The sequence below is a fragment of the Equus asinus genome, chromosome 3, assembly GCF_041296235.1.
Source record: "Equus asinus isolate D_3611 breed Donkey chromosome 3, EquAss-T2T_v2, whole genome shotgun sequence".
NCBI lineage: Eukaryota > Metazoa > Chordata > Mammalia > Perissodactyla > Equidae > Equus > Equus asinus.
This window is the reverse complement of record NC_091792.1, coordinates 91,870,147-91,888,140: the sequence shown is the minus strand read 5'-3', so window position 1 is coordinate 91,888,140 and position 17,994 is coordinate 91,870,147. Positions and strand designations below refer to the sequence as shown.

Here is a 17,994-nt window from a genome sequence, read left to right as displayed (position 1 = left end):
CTATATGTTTTCCTAAAAGTCTATCTGTCTTTCCTAAAAGCCCTTTGTTTTCCCATAGAAGCCCTTTCTCTGTGCCCTACCCCCTTCCCCCCATTAAGTTGCACATAAACTCCATACCTCACCTTTTCCCTTTTCACCTGTCTGTTGTCGGTGAAGTTTCAGCTCTTCCTCTACCCACTGGACTAAATCGGTAGAGGGAAAGTTTTTCCTCCCAACACTAAAGATTGCACAGCAACACCAAGAACTCCTAAGATTGGATTCTATAAATGTAGTGGCAGGGGCCGGCCCTGTGGCCGAGTAGTTGAGTTCTTGCTCTCTGCTTCGGCAGCCCAGGGTTTCACCCTTTTGAATCCTGGGCGTGGACATGGCACCGCTCATCAAACCATGCTGAGGCGGCATCCCACATCCCACAACTAGAAGGACCCACAACTAAAAAAAATACACAATTTTGTACCGGGGGGCTTTGGGAGAAAAAGGAAAAATAAAATCTTTTAAAAAAATATAGTGGCATCAAAGCCATAAATGTGCACGGCTTTCCCATTCACAAAGTAAAGATAGAAAAGATTAGAAGGTTGAATAAATTCTAGGATGTGGTTTTGCTGGGTGGGTAAGGCAGTAGAAAAATGGAGTGAGGAGTCGAGTGGGTGAAGTGATCCATCACAGGAAAGTGAAGCCAGGCAGAGACAGGTGGAAAGGAACCTACAGAAGGGTCACTTGGAGGCCAAAGAGCTGAAACAGGAGGATGAGGTCACTGAATAGGAAACTGGCATTTGATATTGGCATTCCAGGTTTTGACAGGGGCCATGGTTTGAACATGACAGCAGGATGATGGAAGCGGAAGGGAGGCGTATTTGTCTTTTATTGCTAAGTGACAAATTAGCATCAGTTTCACATCTTCAAATAACGCTTGTTTATTCTGTCTAAAGGGCACAGTTCTGGAGGTCAGGAATCTAGGCAGGTGAAGCTAGGTTCTGCTCAGGGTATCACAGGAATAAATCAAAGTGTCAGCCAGCTGGGCTCTTATCTGGAGGCTCTTATCTGAAGAATCTGCTTCTTAGGTCAGGTTGTTGGCAGAATCCACTTCCTTGCAGCTTTAGGACTGAGGTCCTTGTCTCCTCGCTCATTATCAGCCAGCGTTACCAGGCTGCTCACATTCCTTCTCATGTGATTCACTTCATCTTCAAAGCAGGTTGAATCCTTCTCACACTTCAAATCTCTCAGACTTCCCCTTCTGCCTTTTAAAGGGTCTGTGTGATTAAATTAGGCCTACCTTGATAATCTCTCTATTTTAGAGTCAACTGACTTGGGACTTTAATTACAACTTCAAAATTCCTCAGAGCAGTACCTAGATTCATGTTTGGTTAAATCACCAGTGGATGAACTGGAATCTTGGAGGCTGGGGGAGGAGGGGATCTTTAGAATTCTGACTCCCCTGGAGGTGAACTTGAGAAGATCAAAGAGCACAGAAGCTAGGGGGATGAGCTGATCCCCGAAATAAACAGACTTTGCCAAGGTAGCAACCATCTTGGAGAGAAGAGATACGCCAGAAACCAGTTGTTAAAGTCTTTTATAGATATGGAGAAGAGAAGAGAAGATGGTATTAATACAGAAAGAGACAGCCTAATGCGTGTATGTGTGTGTAGGTGTGTGCATAGGTGTGTCTAGGTGTCCATGTAGGTGTGCATGTGTTCTTGAGTGTGTGACGAGGTGGTAGGTGTGTTAAGAGCCCAGCTGCTGGAGCCAGACCACCTTGGTTCATGTGATTTGCTTTAAATAGCAGACAAGAGATCAATTAAGAAATAATTTATTTGGTTATAAAGTTCACAGAGGTAGTCAAGCTCTGAAAAATAAGCACGGCAGGGAAAAAACTACATTTGATTAGGTGCTCACAGTTAACCTGCTGAGTAAGAAAGTGGGGCAGACGATGTGACACAAACAGGCTGCAAGTTTAAATGTTGAGAGCTCACCCAGCTAAATTTCACACATCCATAAAGTCTTTGGTTTAAGTAAACTTTTAAATGGAAGTATAACATACATGCAGAACAAGTAGAAAATCTAAGTAAACAGCTTGATGTATATTTATAAAGTGAACACAGCTGATTTATTATCAATACCCCAGAAGCCTCCCTTATGCTCCACCCTAGTCACTGCCCTTTCCAAAGGTAACCACTCTTCTGCCTTCTATCATTATGCATGAGTTTTGTCTCTTTTTAAAGTGTATACAAATGAAGTAGTTACTCTTTTGAGCCTGGCTTCTTTTACTCAACATTATTTATATGAGATTTGTCCACATATTTTCATGTAGTAAAGGTTTATTCATTTTAACCTCTGTGTAAGATTTCATTGTATGAATATGCTGCAATTTGTCCATCCTACTATTGATGGACCTTTGGGTTGTTTCCAGTTTTGAGATCCATCCGAAAGTGTTAAATCAGGAAAGAATCCTAATGGTCAACTAAGCCCATCATCCACTAGAATGGTGGAGGTGGAGGCCTGAAATTTGAAATCATCTTCTCCCCTTGATTATGCTTGAAACAGCATAAAGAAAAAGGAAAAGGAAAGAGTAGCAGAGGTGTAGAAGAGAATGAGCCCGTAAGCCATGGTTGCATTTCTCCCTCCAGCAGAGGCAGCCGGTGCCTCATTAAGCAATGTTTTCCTGGGGGCTTCCCTTGCATTAGGTCCTGTGTTTAGCAGTGAGGAAGAGAAACAACACATAATAAAGGGCAGAGAGACATCTAAATGGATAACTCACAATGAAAATGGTATGATAAGTGTCATAAGGGCTCTATGGATGGTTTGACTAAGTCTATCTGGAGATGAGGGTCATGGGACACTGAGACTGGAGGAAACATCTCAGCTTAGTATGCACAGAAGTTTAACAATTCCTGGGTCATTGGGGGTGATGGGAAAGTTTGGGTAAGATACTGGTGACAGTTACACACTATTGTGAATGTATCTAATGCTGCTGAATTGCACACTTATAAATGGTTAAAATAATTAATTTTATGTTGTGTATATTTTACCACAACAAATACATTTTTTTCTGGGGAGTTCTTTCGTAAACAGCTTTTGTTTGCTTTGTTAAAGGTTTCTAATGTGAGCTCATGGTTCTCCTGGCTCATTTGTGGTCATGAATTACCAGTACTCATTTTTGAGTTATAATGTAATTATACATTAGCAGTGTAAACTGTCAAGGTCTTTACTGGTCACTCAGGCATGAGGTCTTTTCAACTCCACTTTCCACATTCTGCCTTGTGCGGCAATAATTTGTGAACCTATATATATAGTGAACAACCAAATTAGGGAAAGACTTTTATCTTCCAAACTACAAGGAGTGTTATGAAGAAAAGAAAGATGGGGAAACGCTAGATTAAAACAAGTCAAGTAGGCTGCATCGTTGCAGAACACGTATCAGCATTTGTTCATGGAACCCATCTCCCAGAAAGCATCTCAGAGGTTGTGTCTTTGAGCCGAAATGTGAGAGAATCTCCTGGGGCCAAATTGTGAAGGCCTTGAATGCCAAACCAAGGAGTTCAGATTTATCTTGAGAGTGAGAAACTACTGAAAGCTAAGTGTAGAGGGATGACATTGTCAAAGTAGTGTTTTAGAAAGATTAATCAGTTCATGTAGAGAATGGATGAAGGGATGTGGGAAGGCAGAAACCAGTCTGGAAATGAGAAAAAAGACCAAACCAGAGCAATGGTGGAAAAATTTGTGAAGAAAGGGACATGAAAGAAACATTGTAAAGGAAGAATTTACAGTAACTGATAACTGATAGAACGTTGAAAACTTCACAGTGTCGTTAACGGAAATTACGAAGGTAGAAAGTATGTCTGATATTTCAGTGTATTTCCTAAACAGTGCCTTGCTCAGGGCCTTCAACACAACAGATACTTGACAAGTATTTATTGACTGAATAATAAACGTGAGTTGATCTTATGTAAGTCAGGGGCCTATCTTTCCTGACCTGAATCTGCTCTGTTGTAAAAATGGAAGGGAGTTTCCTGAGAGACTGACCTCTTTCGTATGATACATTAATGACCACTATAAACATTCATTGCCTGTAGAGATAAGACTTTGCTGATGGGAGCAACTAAAGTTAAAGTGTAATGAACCTTAAATGACGTATGATTCAGTACACAATGTCTGAATTTTTCACATCTGTCATGCTTAATATTATAATAGCTGATGTCAACAAAGCCAAATGCTTACCTCACCCAGAACCCATATTAGACCAAGAAACATACACTAATTATTCCGTGTATGACAAAGCCACAAGCCAATCTAGATGTGCCCAAGTTTCATCTCACCGCCACAGTTTTTGCTATTTGACCCTTGGGTACCTCAATTTCTTACCTTACATTAACGATGATAATATCTATGGCACAGGGTTGAATAAGATAATCATAAGATAACCTTAATTTTTCCCAATGCCGATAATAACAGCTAATATTTAGTGAGTACTTATACTTGCCAGGCAGTGTTCTAAGTGCCTTCAGGTTTTATGGGGGTTTTATAAATCTCATTTAATCTTTACAGCAATGCCCTTAGGTGGCTTCTATTAAAATCTCCATCTTGCAGGTGATGAAACTGAAGCCTAGTGAAATTAAGCAACTTGCCTAAGGTCATACAGCTAGGAAACAATTTATACTCACATTTTGGCTCTTTACATTAGTGCTGATGGAAGAAATAATGACGCCATTATCTCCTGTAAAAACTGCTAAAAAAAATAATAACTGGAGACAGAAGGTAGAAGGAATTCGCTCACCCTTCAAAATCCCCCTCAGCCACAATGGATCAAAACAAAAGAAGAAAAACAAGTCTAGGCAGTTGCAAATCCAAGATAAATATCTTCATGAAAGAAACCCAAAATGGTAAGAATTACTAAAGCTTACAGGTTGAGAACCTTGGGTCTAGAATCAAGCAATGGTGGTAAGGAGTTTTGCTGAATAAAGGGAACTCAGACTACCTAAAGCAGGGGACTGGCGCCAGGCTCACCGCTCGAAGCCCAGGGCAGGGATGGGACTGCCCACTTCTAAAAGCGTGGAGGTGGTGGGACACAGCGCTGCTCAGCTCTGCCTTGGGATGTGTGGCTGTGATGTGTGGATGGGGATATTGAGGCAGAGACATAGCTCGTGGGTGGGAAGCTGCCCCAGCCCATCTTTCCTCCTTGGGAACTCTAGAGGCCTCTGTGCCTCCTTAAAGGGGGGCAGTGGGTACCAAGAGTCCTTGGAGCGGACCTCTGACTATGAAGTGCCAGGTCTCACCTGTCACCTCTGCGAAGTCTCTAACACCGCTGGATAAGCTGGGGTACCTCCGCTGCTCTTTGCTCAGTAACAGGGCTTCCCAAATCGGATTGTTCCTCAAGAAAAGTGCGCGAGATACAAGCTACTATCCTGGGCTTGCCCAGCCTCAGCAATTTGTAAGACCGATAATGAAATGCCATGTTAATCCTAAAGAAATTGCTGCTCAACCCCGGCTAAGGATGTACCCTATGGGCTGCTCCAGTTACAGGAAACGGGAGACACACATCTGTCTCACGGGCCTTTCTTCTGCTCCTCCATGTCTCTTAATCCTCCTCACATGTTGTCCACATCTTTAATCTCTCTGTGGCTGTAACTTGGATAATTTCCTCAGGTATATCTTGTAAGTCACTGTATTAATCTTTTGTTTAACCTTCTATCCGCTTGAATTCTTAATTTCAATGATCAGGGTTTTTTTAATTTCTAAAAGTCCTATGTTGTTCATTTTCCAAGTTGGCCTAATCATTTGATAGTCTCCTATTCTTGCGCATTTTTAATGCCCTTTTTATTACATTTGAAAATATTTCAAGCAGACAGTTTTCATTTTAATTCTGATAATTATCATATCTAAAGTCTTTGTGGTTCCTGTTCTTTTACCTATGGCTGGCCTGATTCCTGTTTTCTGATCCTTTTTGGTGACTCTCTTGCTGGCCGCCCATCTGCAGGGATTCTCTGAGGCCTGGCTGAGGGCAGTCCTATCTGGGAAAGCCTTCGTCTGCTTCTCTCAGATGCCTGGCGATATCACCATCCTGATAGCCTTTAAACTATAGGCTAGTGTTTTGGATCATGCAGAGAATGTGGATTCAGGTTCCAAACTACCTAAGAACTGACAAGTGGTTACAAATTCGCAAGGGAGGCTCTTTCCTTCTTTCTTTAACTTCCACTCACAGCCCAGGCCAAGATGGGAATTTTTTGTGTGTTCTACCTTTGCAGGGTGGGTTTCCTTTCTAGGTCGCCTTTTCTGTACCTCTCCTGGGTCTGGGCATTATGCTTACATCTTACATGGACGCAAGGCTCTGTCTTCATTCCCTCTGTGCAACGCAGTTCAGGTCAGAACGACCGTTGTTAGGTCTCAGGATATCCAGGGGCTTTAAAATTGAGCTTATCGGCCTAGCCTCTGCTCCATTACTGATCTCAGTGGACTTATCCAATCACTGAAAAGGGGGTTTTAATATTTAATCAAGCATTTTTAGATATTATGTAGCCGGGTAGTTCCAGGGTCTCTGTTGCTGAAAATAGAAGTCCTCAGATAGATCTGTCATCTTTTTCACTTGTTCTTGTAATTATGGAAATTTTCGAACACTTCACAAGTAGAAAGAACAATATAATGCACCTCTATGTCCTATCATCGAGAGGCCAATTTGTTCCATTGATACTCCTCTTTTCACCCATTTCCCACAGATTATTTTGAAGCAAATTTCAGAGAACAAATGATTTTCTTCATAAGTATTTTCATATGTATTTCATAAACATTTTCATATCTTTAAAGATATAGACTCTATCTTGGTAGTTAATTTTCAAATTTATCTTCTATGTCATCTTTAACCAACTCCTTTAATTAAAGATATTTACTTCCTTTTTATAGGCAGATCACAGTTAAATCAAAGAGTACTCTATAGGGCCCGGCCCAGTGATATAGTGGTTGAGTTCCCACGCTCCACTTCGGCAGCCCGGGGTTCGCAGGTTCAGATCCTGGGCGTGGACCTAGCGCTGCTCGTCAAGCCACACTGTGGCAGCATCCCACACAACATAGAGGAAGACTGGCACAGGTGTTAGCTCAGGGCCAATCTTCCTCACACACAAATAATATGTCTTAATTTAGAAGAATTGGAAAATACTACAATAAACAAAAAAAAGAAGAAAAAGAGTACTCTACAGATTTTAAAGTAAATTTAATTTTATGTTACACCCTCCCTAATAATGGAATATACTTACCCTGCACCTAATTTCCTGGGAGTCATAGTATTTCTCTACGTGCCTTATAAACTCTGCCATGTGATGGCAAATATTCTCGACCTTAAAAGAAGTCAGGGCAGACAGCATCCATGAACACTAAATACTACTTAACAACAAAATTCAGCTAATTAACAGAGCTAAAAATAAGGAACTCTGGAAAAAAGTAAAAAGATCAGTAGATTTTTATGGAAAAATAGTACTATACTCTGTGGAAATTATGTTTACAGAACATAATGTAAATATTATAAACATAAAAATTTACAAATTATAAAATCTAAGGGGGAAGTGAAAGGAGATGGAAAGAAATGTGAGTCAATCTCATCTTGCATAGCAGGAAACCAATTCATACTGTTTAAAATGAAACTAAAACCCATGTGTGCAAGCTCCAAGTATTTATTATGGCCTCAAATTAAATCAGAGAGGTCTTTTTGTCAAGAGTGAAGCCCAAAACATGAATTATTATTTTATCATCCACTTTTTAAAATTTCTGCATTGTTTGAATTGGTTAAAATGAGATATATTATTTTTATGAAAAAAATTAATTTTTAAACAAGTGAATTTCCAAAGTGGTAATTAGCCAATTTAACTATCTATGCTAAGGAGAGTGGGCAGAAAAGATACGTTATCAAACGAAGTTTTCTCTCCCATCTCTGAAAATATGCTATTAAACAGCACACAGAATTTTTTTCAATCTTGCAATGGTTTCAACTAGGGGCAGTATATGCCCCCCCCCCCCCCGCCCCCGCCATAAGGACATTTGGAAATCTCCAGTAGCCTTTTTGGTGATCATAATGTCTGAGGGTTGCTATTGGCATGTAGTGGTCATAGGCCCAGGATGAAAATCATCCTGTAAAATAAGGAAGTGTCATTTCTAAGAAATCACTGCCAAATCTAATGCCATAGTGATTTTCCTCTGTGTTTCCTTCAGCAGTTTTGTAGTTTTAGCTCTTAGGTTTAGGTCTTTGATCCATTTTGAGTTAGTTTTCTGTCTGTAGTGTAAGGAAAGGGTCCAGCTTCATTCTTTTGCATATGGATATACAGTTTTCCCATCACCATTTCTTGATAAGACTGTTCTTTTCCCACTGAGTGATCTTGCTACCCTTGCTGAAAATCAACTGACAATATATGCAAGGGTTTATTCCTGGGCTCTCTTTTCTATTGCATTGGTCCATTTGTCTGTCCTCATGTTTTGATTACAGTAGCTTTGCAGTAAGTTCTGAAATCAGGAAGTATGAGACCTCCAACTTTGTTCTTCGTTTTCAAAACTATTTTGGCTATTTGGAGTCCCTTGAGATTCAGATGAATTTCTGCAAAAAAAATGCCATTGGGATTTTGATAATGATTGCACTCACTTTGTAGATTGTTGGGTAGTATTGTCATCTTAACAATATTAAATCTTCAAATCCATGAACACAGGATGTCTTTTCATTTCTTTATGTTTTCTTTCATTTCTTTCAGCAATTTTTGTAGATTTCAGTGTACAAATCTTTCACCTTCATCATTAAATTTATTTCTCAGTATTTTATTCTTTTTGATGCTATTGTAAATGAAATTTTCTTAATTTCTTTTTCAGATTGTTCATTGCTAGAGTATAGAAAAGCAACTGATTTTTGTGTGTTGATTTTTTTTTTTTTTTTTGAGGAAGATTAGCCCTGAGCTAACTACTGCCAATCCTCCTCTTTTTGCTGAGGAAGGTTGGCCCTGAGCTAACATCCATGCCCGTCTTCCTCTACTTTATATGTGGGATGCCTACCACAGCATGGCGTGACAAGTGGTGCCATGCCCACACCCGGAATCCAAACCAGCAAACCCTGGGCCACCGAAATGGAATGTGCGCACTTAACCACTGTGCCACCGGGCGGGCCCTGTGTGTTGATTTTGTATCCTACAACTTTGCTGAATTCGTGTACTAGCTCTAGCAGGTTTTTTTGTGGAATCTTTAGGATTTTCTACATATAAGATCATGTCATCTATGAAAAGAGATAATTTTACTTCTTCCTCTCCAATTTAGATGCCTTTCTTTTTCTTGCCTAATTGCTCTGGCTAGAATTTCCAATACAACTTTGAATAGAAGTGGCAAAAAACAGTCATCTTTGTCTTGTTCCTTATTTTAGGGGAAAAGCTTCCAGTTTTTCCCATTTGAGTATGATGTTAGCTGTGGGTTTTTCATATATGGCCTTTATCATGTTGAGGAAGTTTCTTTCTATCCCTAGTTTACTGAGTGGTTTTCTTTTCAATTGTGAAAGGGTGTTGAATTTTTGTCAGATACTTTTTCTGCATCGAGATAATATGTCTTTTTGTCCCTTCATTCTATTAATGTGGTATATTACATCAATTGGTTTTTGTATGTTGAATCATCCTCACATTCCAGGGTCAAATTCCACCTGGTCATGGTGTATAATCCTTTTAATATGTCACTGAATTCTATTTGCTAGTATTATGTTGAGAATTTTTGCATTTACATTTACAAGGGATAGTGGTCTATAGTTTTCTTTTCTTGTGTCTCTATGTGGCTTTCGTATCAGGGGAATGCTGACTCATAGAATGAGTTAGGAAGTGTTCTCTCCTCTTCAATTTTTTGAGAAGGATTAGCGTTAGTTCTTTAAATATTTGGTAGAATCTACCTGTGAAGCCATTTGATCCATCGTTTTCCTTTGTGGGAGATTTCTGAGTAATGATTCAACTTCCTTGTTAATTATAGGTCTATTCAGATTTTCTATTTCTTCATGAGTTGGTTTTGGCATATTGTACATTTCTAGAAATTTGTCTAGGTTATCCAATTTGTTGACAGACAATTGTTCATATTATCCTCTTATAAAACCTTTTATTTCTATAAAATCAGTAGTAATGTCCCCACTTTTGTTTCTGATTTAAGTAGTTTGAGTCTTCTTTCTTTTTCCTTAGTCAGTTTAGCTAAAGTTTTGTCAATTTTGTTCATCTTTTCTTTTTTCTTTTTAAAGATTTTATTTTTTCCGTTTTCTCCCCAAAGCCCCCGGTACATAGTTGTATATTCTTTGTTGTGGGTCCTTCTAGTTGTGGCATGTGGGACGCTGCCTCTGCGTGGTTTGATGAACAGTGCCATGTCCGCACCCAGGATTCGAACCAATGAAACACTGGGCCGCCTGCAGCGGAGCGCGCAAACTTAACCATTCAGCCACGGGGCCAACCCCTTGTTCATCTTTTCAAAGAAACAACTTTTGGTTTTTTGGTTTCATGGTATTATTTTTATATTTATAAATATATCTACTTATAAAATGTTGTAGTACTTAGTCCATAATTTTATAACTGCTCAGTTATGTATTTTCCTTACAAAGTGTGAATTACTTTTTTTTTTCTTTTAGTTGAGGAGGATTCTCCCTGAGCTAACATCTGTGCCAGTCTTCCTCTATTTTATATGTGGGATGCTGCCACAGCATTGATGAGTGGTGTGTAGGTCCACACCCGGGATTGGAACCCCAGACTGATGAAGCAGAGTGTGCAAACTTAACCACTACACCACCAGGTCAGCCCCTCAATTACTTTTTACGGCCAGTTTTTAGCTTTACGATAGGTACTCAATAAACTCATTGTTAAATGAATGAATGAGGTAAGTTTACAGGGGTAGACAAAAAGAACTGTACATAAATCATAAATGCAAAAGAGGCATGAAGTGGTTTGGGGTAAATGTGCAAAGTTGGCTCCTATTACTGAACATAATACAATTCCCTTAACAGCATGAGGTTTTTTCTTTGTTATTATTTAAAAGAACAATCATTGAGGTGGATTCCTATTACTAAAGCCTTGTTTCTACAGAGTTCAGAGTTCTTCCTGACTTCGCTTTGATGCCTAAATTTCTTTATCTTGAGCCAGAATACATCCCTGGTCTTATCAGGAAATGCTGATTTTACCCTGTACTCCCCCCTTAGCTGAACTCTTGACTCCCGATGTTTTTGTTTGTCCTCAAATCCAAGCCGGGCCTCCAATGCTCCCTAAAACCTCGCATACAGGCATTGCAGTTAAGTCCTTCCCACATGCAGAAGTTTGTTCATCAAACTGGAAGGGCATTTGGTTAATTGTAAGGTCCCTTCCAACTCCACAGTCCATGATTCTGCTGAAGAGGAGCTGTTCAGCTTGCTGAGCTTAAATGCCACTGAAATGCTCACTAGCCATGGGCTTCAAATTGTGGTCTGATAATCCTAGGGTATCAAGGAGAGGCCTCAGGGACGTCTGAAATATTGTTAAATATTCCTGGAGTAAATATTGTTTTAATGTTAAATGTTTAAACTGGTAAATATTGTTTTAAAAATATTTAAACTATTAGGAAAGTAAACAGATAAGCCCATAGACTGAGAGAAAATATTTGCAAATCATATATCCATAGTATGGAATCTTTTTCCCCAATAAATAAATAACATTTATACATTTTGGTTCCATTCTGTAAATGAAATAAAAAAATGTAAATATTGCTATGCCTCTTTTAAAAAATGTGTAGGATAGAAGGATAGCTTGTACCCAGAATATATAAAGAACACTTACAACTCAATACCAAGAAGATAAATAACCCAGTTTAAAAATGGGAAGAAGATTTAAATAGACATTTCACCAAAGATATATGAATGGCCAATAAGCACATGAAAAGGTGCTTTTTCATACAATACATCGTTAGTCATCATGGAAATACAAATTATATCGTGATGAGATATGTCTTCTCTTCACACCACTAGAATGGCTATAATTGAAAAGACAGACAATAACGAGCGTTGGTGAGAGGATTTGGAGGAACTGGAACCCTCATACATTGCTGGTGGGAATGTAGAATGGTACAATTACTTTGGAAAACATTTTGGCAGTTTCTTAAAAAGTGAAACATAAATTTACCATATAACTCAGCAAATTCACTCCTAGGAATCTATCCAAGAGAAATAATGACATATATTCACACAAATGGATTTTTTAGCCAGCCCTGGTCGTCTAGTGGTTAAGATTTGGTGGGGTTTTTTTGTTTTTTGCAGAGGAAGATTTGCCCTGAGCTAGCCTCTGCTGCCAGTTTTCCTCTTTTTTTGTGTGTGAGCCACCACCACAGCATGGCCACTGATAGACGAGGGGTGTAGTTCTGTGCCCAGGAACTGAACCCAGGCCACTGAAGCTGAGTGTGCCAAACTTAACCACTAGGCCACTGGGGCTGGCCCAAGATTCAGTGCTCTTGAACCCAGTGCCATGGCCTGGGTTTGTATCCGGGTCAGGGAATCATATGACCCATCTATCAGTTGTCATACTGTGACAGCTGCATGTTGCCATGACACTGAGAGCAATGCCACCAGTATTTTACCCATGGTGAACAGGTTTCAGTGGAGCTTCCAACTAAGACAGACTAGGAAGGAGGACCTGGCCACCCACTTCTGAAAAAATTGGCCATGAAACCCCTATGAATAGCAGTGCAGTATTATCTGATACAGCATCGGAAGATGAGAGGATGGTGCAAAAAGACCAGGTTCTGCTCTGCTATACACAGGGTTGCTAGGAGTTGGAATCAACTCCACAGCACTAACAACAAATTCACACAAAGACCTGTAAGCAAATTTTGCAGTAGCATTATTCATAATAGCCCCAAACTGGAAACAACTTGAATGTCTGCCAAGTGGTGAGTAGATAAACAAAATTTGGTATAGGCATACAATAGAATACTATTCATGAATGAAAATGAACGATGCATGCTACAAGATGGATGAACTTCAAAAACATGCTAAGTGAAAGAAGCCAGACAAAAAGATTGTAGGATTCCATTTAATAAAATGATCAAGAAGGCAAAGTTATTGAGTCAGAAAGTAGATTAGCGGCTGTCTGGGGCTTTGGGTGGGAAAGGAGAATGACTGCAAACAGGCATGAGGTATTTTTTCTTTCTTTCTTTCTTTTTTTTCTGCTGAGGAAGATTTGCTCTGAGCTAATATCCACTGCTGATCTTCCTTTTTTTTTTTTTGTATATGAGCCACCACCACAGCACTGCCACTGACAGTCAAGTAGTGTAGGTCTGTGCTTGGGAACCGGACCCAGGCCACCAAAGCAGAGCACACCAAACTAATCACTAGGCCACTGGGGCTGACCCAGGAATTTTCTTTTTTTTTTAACACAACCCTTCCTATAATGCATTCAGCAGTTCTTAGCTACAACATCTTGTGCATATTGGCTCAAAAGAGCCCACCCATATACTTGCATCAGCCCACAGTCCAATTTGAGATTTGTTTCCACATCCAAGTAAATTTTGACTGTGCCAATGGGGGATTCTAGGAACCATAGTAACTTGTGCCCGACTGTCACTAAGGACTGACAAGTCTGACAACTTTAAGTGCCATCAAGTCCCCAACACAATTGGCCAGTGCATACATCCTCCAGTCCCAGCTAGAGAAGGAGGGGCTCCACCCCTGCCCTCGGCCTGTTTGTGCTTGAAAGGAGAAAGGTCTGGGTATGAGGTGTCCTGAACACGTTAGGTGAACATCAGTCTGAACTGCACAGATGGCAGCGATGGGGCCTTTCCTCTCAGTCCTCCTCCGGTTTCAGCAATGCGGTCAGGGCAGAGTGGCTTGCAACCTGGGGTCAGTCATAGAGAACTGTGTGACCTCCACTCCCTGCCCTCCCGCACAACTAGCAGGGCTCCATCACTTGCCAGTCAGGGAAGATGCCTCTATAGGCTCACGGGGCTTTTGCCCACACCCATCCTTTGTATCATTTCTTTCCAACCTACTGTAGGAGTAAACCTTAATCCATTTCAACGTAACTGACTGCCTGTTGTCACCAAACACTTTTATCAATGAGGTCTGCTACTCTCCCCCAGGGCCTGTGCCATCCTTGCTTAGTCAACCTACAAGAGAGGTCTCACCTGCGTTTTTTCAAGAGCATTGTCACCCTAAAAGCTCCAGAAAAAGGGAGTTTTAAATCCCATGGAGTCAATCTGCCAAAGTAGGTGGGGAAAATCCTTGCCAGCGCTGCCTCCTTTACCGAGAGACCTACAGGCCACATTTGCAGGTTTTACAGGGACAGCAAGTGCTGTCTGCAACCTGCCAGCCAACGAGTTACCACTACCCAGTGGAAACTTTGGCTCTCAGAAGATTTGTCCTCTGATACCACGGGAACGTTCTGGTTCAACATGTAACACACTTCAGTACCAATTATACATAATTACACAGTGCATAAAATGAATTCGTTTACAGGCCTCTCGAGGACAAAATCACTTTTAATTTTTACCTTTCACTACAAGTTTATAGCTATGTTCAGACACTTTTTACAGGAACACAGACTATGGATATTTTTACACAGATACTAACACTAGCTTCCGGGAGACCATCTACTCTTCTCAGCTGGAATGCCAGGGACTAAGGGGGAGGGGGTCCAGGCGGTACAGCTGGCACCAGTAAGCATAGGTTTGCAGGAAGCTTTCTGAGGTGATAGAAAGTTTCTAAAATGGGATTAGTAATAGTTACACAACTATGAATTTATTAAAATTCATTGGATTGTACACTTAAAAAGTATGATATCTAAAGTTCAATTAAGCAGTTTTTTAAAAAAGTCAATAAACAACAATGTGTTCATTCTAAATATATACAGAAGTACTTATTTATTTACTTAAAACATTGAAGAAATTATACAAAAACATACTTACTGTGCCCTTTCACGTACTATCTACCAAAGTTTACCATATTGGAAGCCTGTGTGTTAACGTGTGTTATTTTTATATGTATCTCAGAATAAATCTTCTTTTGTCATTTTGTTCAGAGAAAATCATAAAATTCTAGGATGAACAAAACAATACAAAAACCTGGAACCATTTCTGACTACTAGCCTGTGAATCAGATTTTTCTCTATACAATCAGAACAAATACAGAAATAAATTTATTTCAGAAGTTTTCTGCAACTATAATAAACCCTTTCACAACATTTTGTGCTCATCAAAAACTTTGCTTTCATTAGGTAATTTCCTAATAAGTAAATACTATAAATGTTAACATATAAGTAATAATAAGTATTTTTTTATATTTTGGAGTTGTGTACTTATTTTTAATTTTTAAAAAGATTTCTGTTGCTAAAACAAAAGAAATCTAAACTGTCCTGGGCCATAGGCGGTACAAAAAGATCAAACGCAACTACATTTTTACTAGAAGGGTGATTAGAACCAAGTACAGTTTAAAAGAATACCTTATTATTGTCCTCTAAGGCTCCCAGAAGGTAGATGAGATTTTACTTAGACAGCAAAAGTTTAACTTCAAAAACCATTAAAAAAAAAAATAAGGTGTTCCATTTCCTCTTTTACCCAACATTTCGTAGAAACATAGAGTGCTCTTTCTCTCTTCCTCTTTCTATTGGTTGGAATCCAAACACGATGACTGGAGTTCCTGTAGCTATTTGGGACTGTGAGATGACTTTGAGAATGGAAGCCACATATGGCAAAGCAACAAGACAGAAGGAATGTGGGATCTTGAAACCATGGAATTGTTATACCGTCTCTGGAATGTCTATCTCTGGATTTGTTGAACATGGGAGATAAATAAATGTCTATATTGTTTATGTCTCTGTCTGACAACTAAACTTAACCCTAATGAGGACACTGAGATCAGAGTAGTGCAGACGGAGGGAGTGCTAGGCACAAAGGCTCTGAGACAGGAAATGCTTGGCATCTTCAAGGCTTAGCAAGGTAAATGTGGCTGCAGCATCAGTAATGGGAGGGCGAATGGAAGGAGTTAGAGTGAGGATGTAACGGGAAGCCACATGGTATGGGGCTTAGTGGCTCATTGGTACTTTGAGCTTTTATTTACATGTGGGAAACCACGGTGGAAGGGGGGTTTGAGAAGAAAAGTGACCTTACTGATTTATATTTTAAAAGAATCTCTTTGTAGAGAATAGATTGATGCTAACGTATAAAAATCCTCATGGTGGGTACATAAGTATTCATTACAATATTCTCTACACTTCTTTTATATGTTTAAAATATTCTAGGTTATAAAATTTCATGGAACACTTTTCGCAACCATATTTATTAACTGGCCAAAGTTAAAATGGAATCATTTATAGCTAGTTTTACAATAACCTATCAGAATAAAGAATGTGCTAACACAAAGAGTTTGGTCTATATAAAAACTAAAAAGAACAGAGTCCAGGAATTGTTGGGAAGCCACATGGTGCATGGTTGGCTCAGAGACCTCTGCGTTTCAATCCTGCCTCTGGGTTTACTAACTGGGTAGGTGACATTGACTAAATTGTTTAACTTTCCTAATCTACCAAAGTGTAATCACCTTTATCTCTGAAGATTTTGGAAAGATTAAGTGCTTGGCATAGTTCCTGGCACAGAAGAATCATTCCATAAATTGTGTTTGCCATGGCTGTTGAGGACAGAAATTGGCATTTAAAACCTCACAAGCTTCCAATTTCCAGTCAGGCATGTAAGGATCTTGGAAGTCACCACTCTGCTGAACAAACTGAAAAATCAATAGCTTTTCTTAGGTCTTTCAGAGAAGTGGTGGCAAACTGCTTCCCCTGAAATTGGAGAGACAGACAGAAAAATAGAGAACAGAAACCTACAAATAAAAACCTCTATGGAAAACACTGTCAGGGTAGGAAAACCTGAATTGTAATTGATGAATTGCTAGAAGGTCAGACTGGGCGAGTCCATGAGCTAAAAACTCCAAGGGAGTCCCCTCGCTTTTGTGAGTTTTATCTCCTGGAGTTCTACCAGATTCTTACAAGAAAGCTGAGAGAAAAATCCCCTTAGGCTTCCCCCAGGAAAAGTAACCATTTTGAATCAAACCAGAGCATTCCGTTCTTAACAAAGCCTGACCTCAAGAGAAACTATTTTACCAGAGCCTAACCGGTTAAGGTTTTTTCAGAGCCTAAATGACCTGGGAAAAAGGAAATAGCCAACCCCAGTCCCCTCCAGCCATCTTATCTAAGGTTGGGAGGGAGGAGATCTGAGAAGCACTTGTGAAATTCACAGCCTAGGAGCACAGGGTCACTAAAGGCCTAAGGCCTAATCATAGGACTACAGAATGCCACCCCCTCCTCACATTTTACCACCACATCACTAAACGCCTATTTACCAGAGTTCCGTTTACCCGATATATAATGTACGGTTTCACCAAAAAATTACAAGGCATACAAAAAGTCAAAAAAACAGTTTAAAGAGAAAGAGCTAGTGCCAGAACAAGACTCAAATATGACAGGGATGTTGGAATTATCAGACCATGAATTTAAAACAATCATGATTTATATGCTAAGGGCTCTAATGAGAAAAGCAGACAACGTGAAAGAACAGATGGGTAATGTAAACAGAGAAGGAAATACTAGGAATCAAAAAAAAATGTTAGAGAATAAAAACACTATAACAGCAATGAAGAATGCCTTTCACAGGCCTATTAGTAGACTAAATACAACTGAGGAAAGAATCTCTGAGCTTGAGGATGTGTCAACAGAAACCAGAAGCAAAGAGAAAAAGACTGTAAAAAAAGAACAGATTATCCAAGAACTGTGGTACAACAACAAAAGCTGTAGCTTACACACAATGCTGATACCAAAAGGAGAAGAAAGAGAGAAAGGTACAAAAGCAATATTTGAAAAAATAATGACTGAGAATTTCCCCAAAATTAAGAAGAGACACCAAACCATATGTCTTACTCAACTCAGGCTGTTATAATAAATTATTACAGACTGGGTGACTTCAACAACAAACACTTATTTCTCACAGTTTGGAACCAGAGAAGTACGAGATCAAGAT

General features: G+C 39.6%; 1 protein-coding gene across 3 annotated transcripts in view; it reads right to left on the bottom strand.

Annotated features, from left to right (window-relative positions):
• The window catches only part of ABCG2 (ATP binding cassette subfamily G member 2 (JR blood group)), a 129,443-nt gene that overhangs the window by 67,914 nt on the left and 43,535 nt on the right, over window positions 1-17,994 (bottom strand). The window lies entirely within an intron of this gene.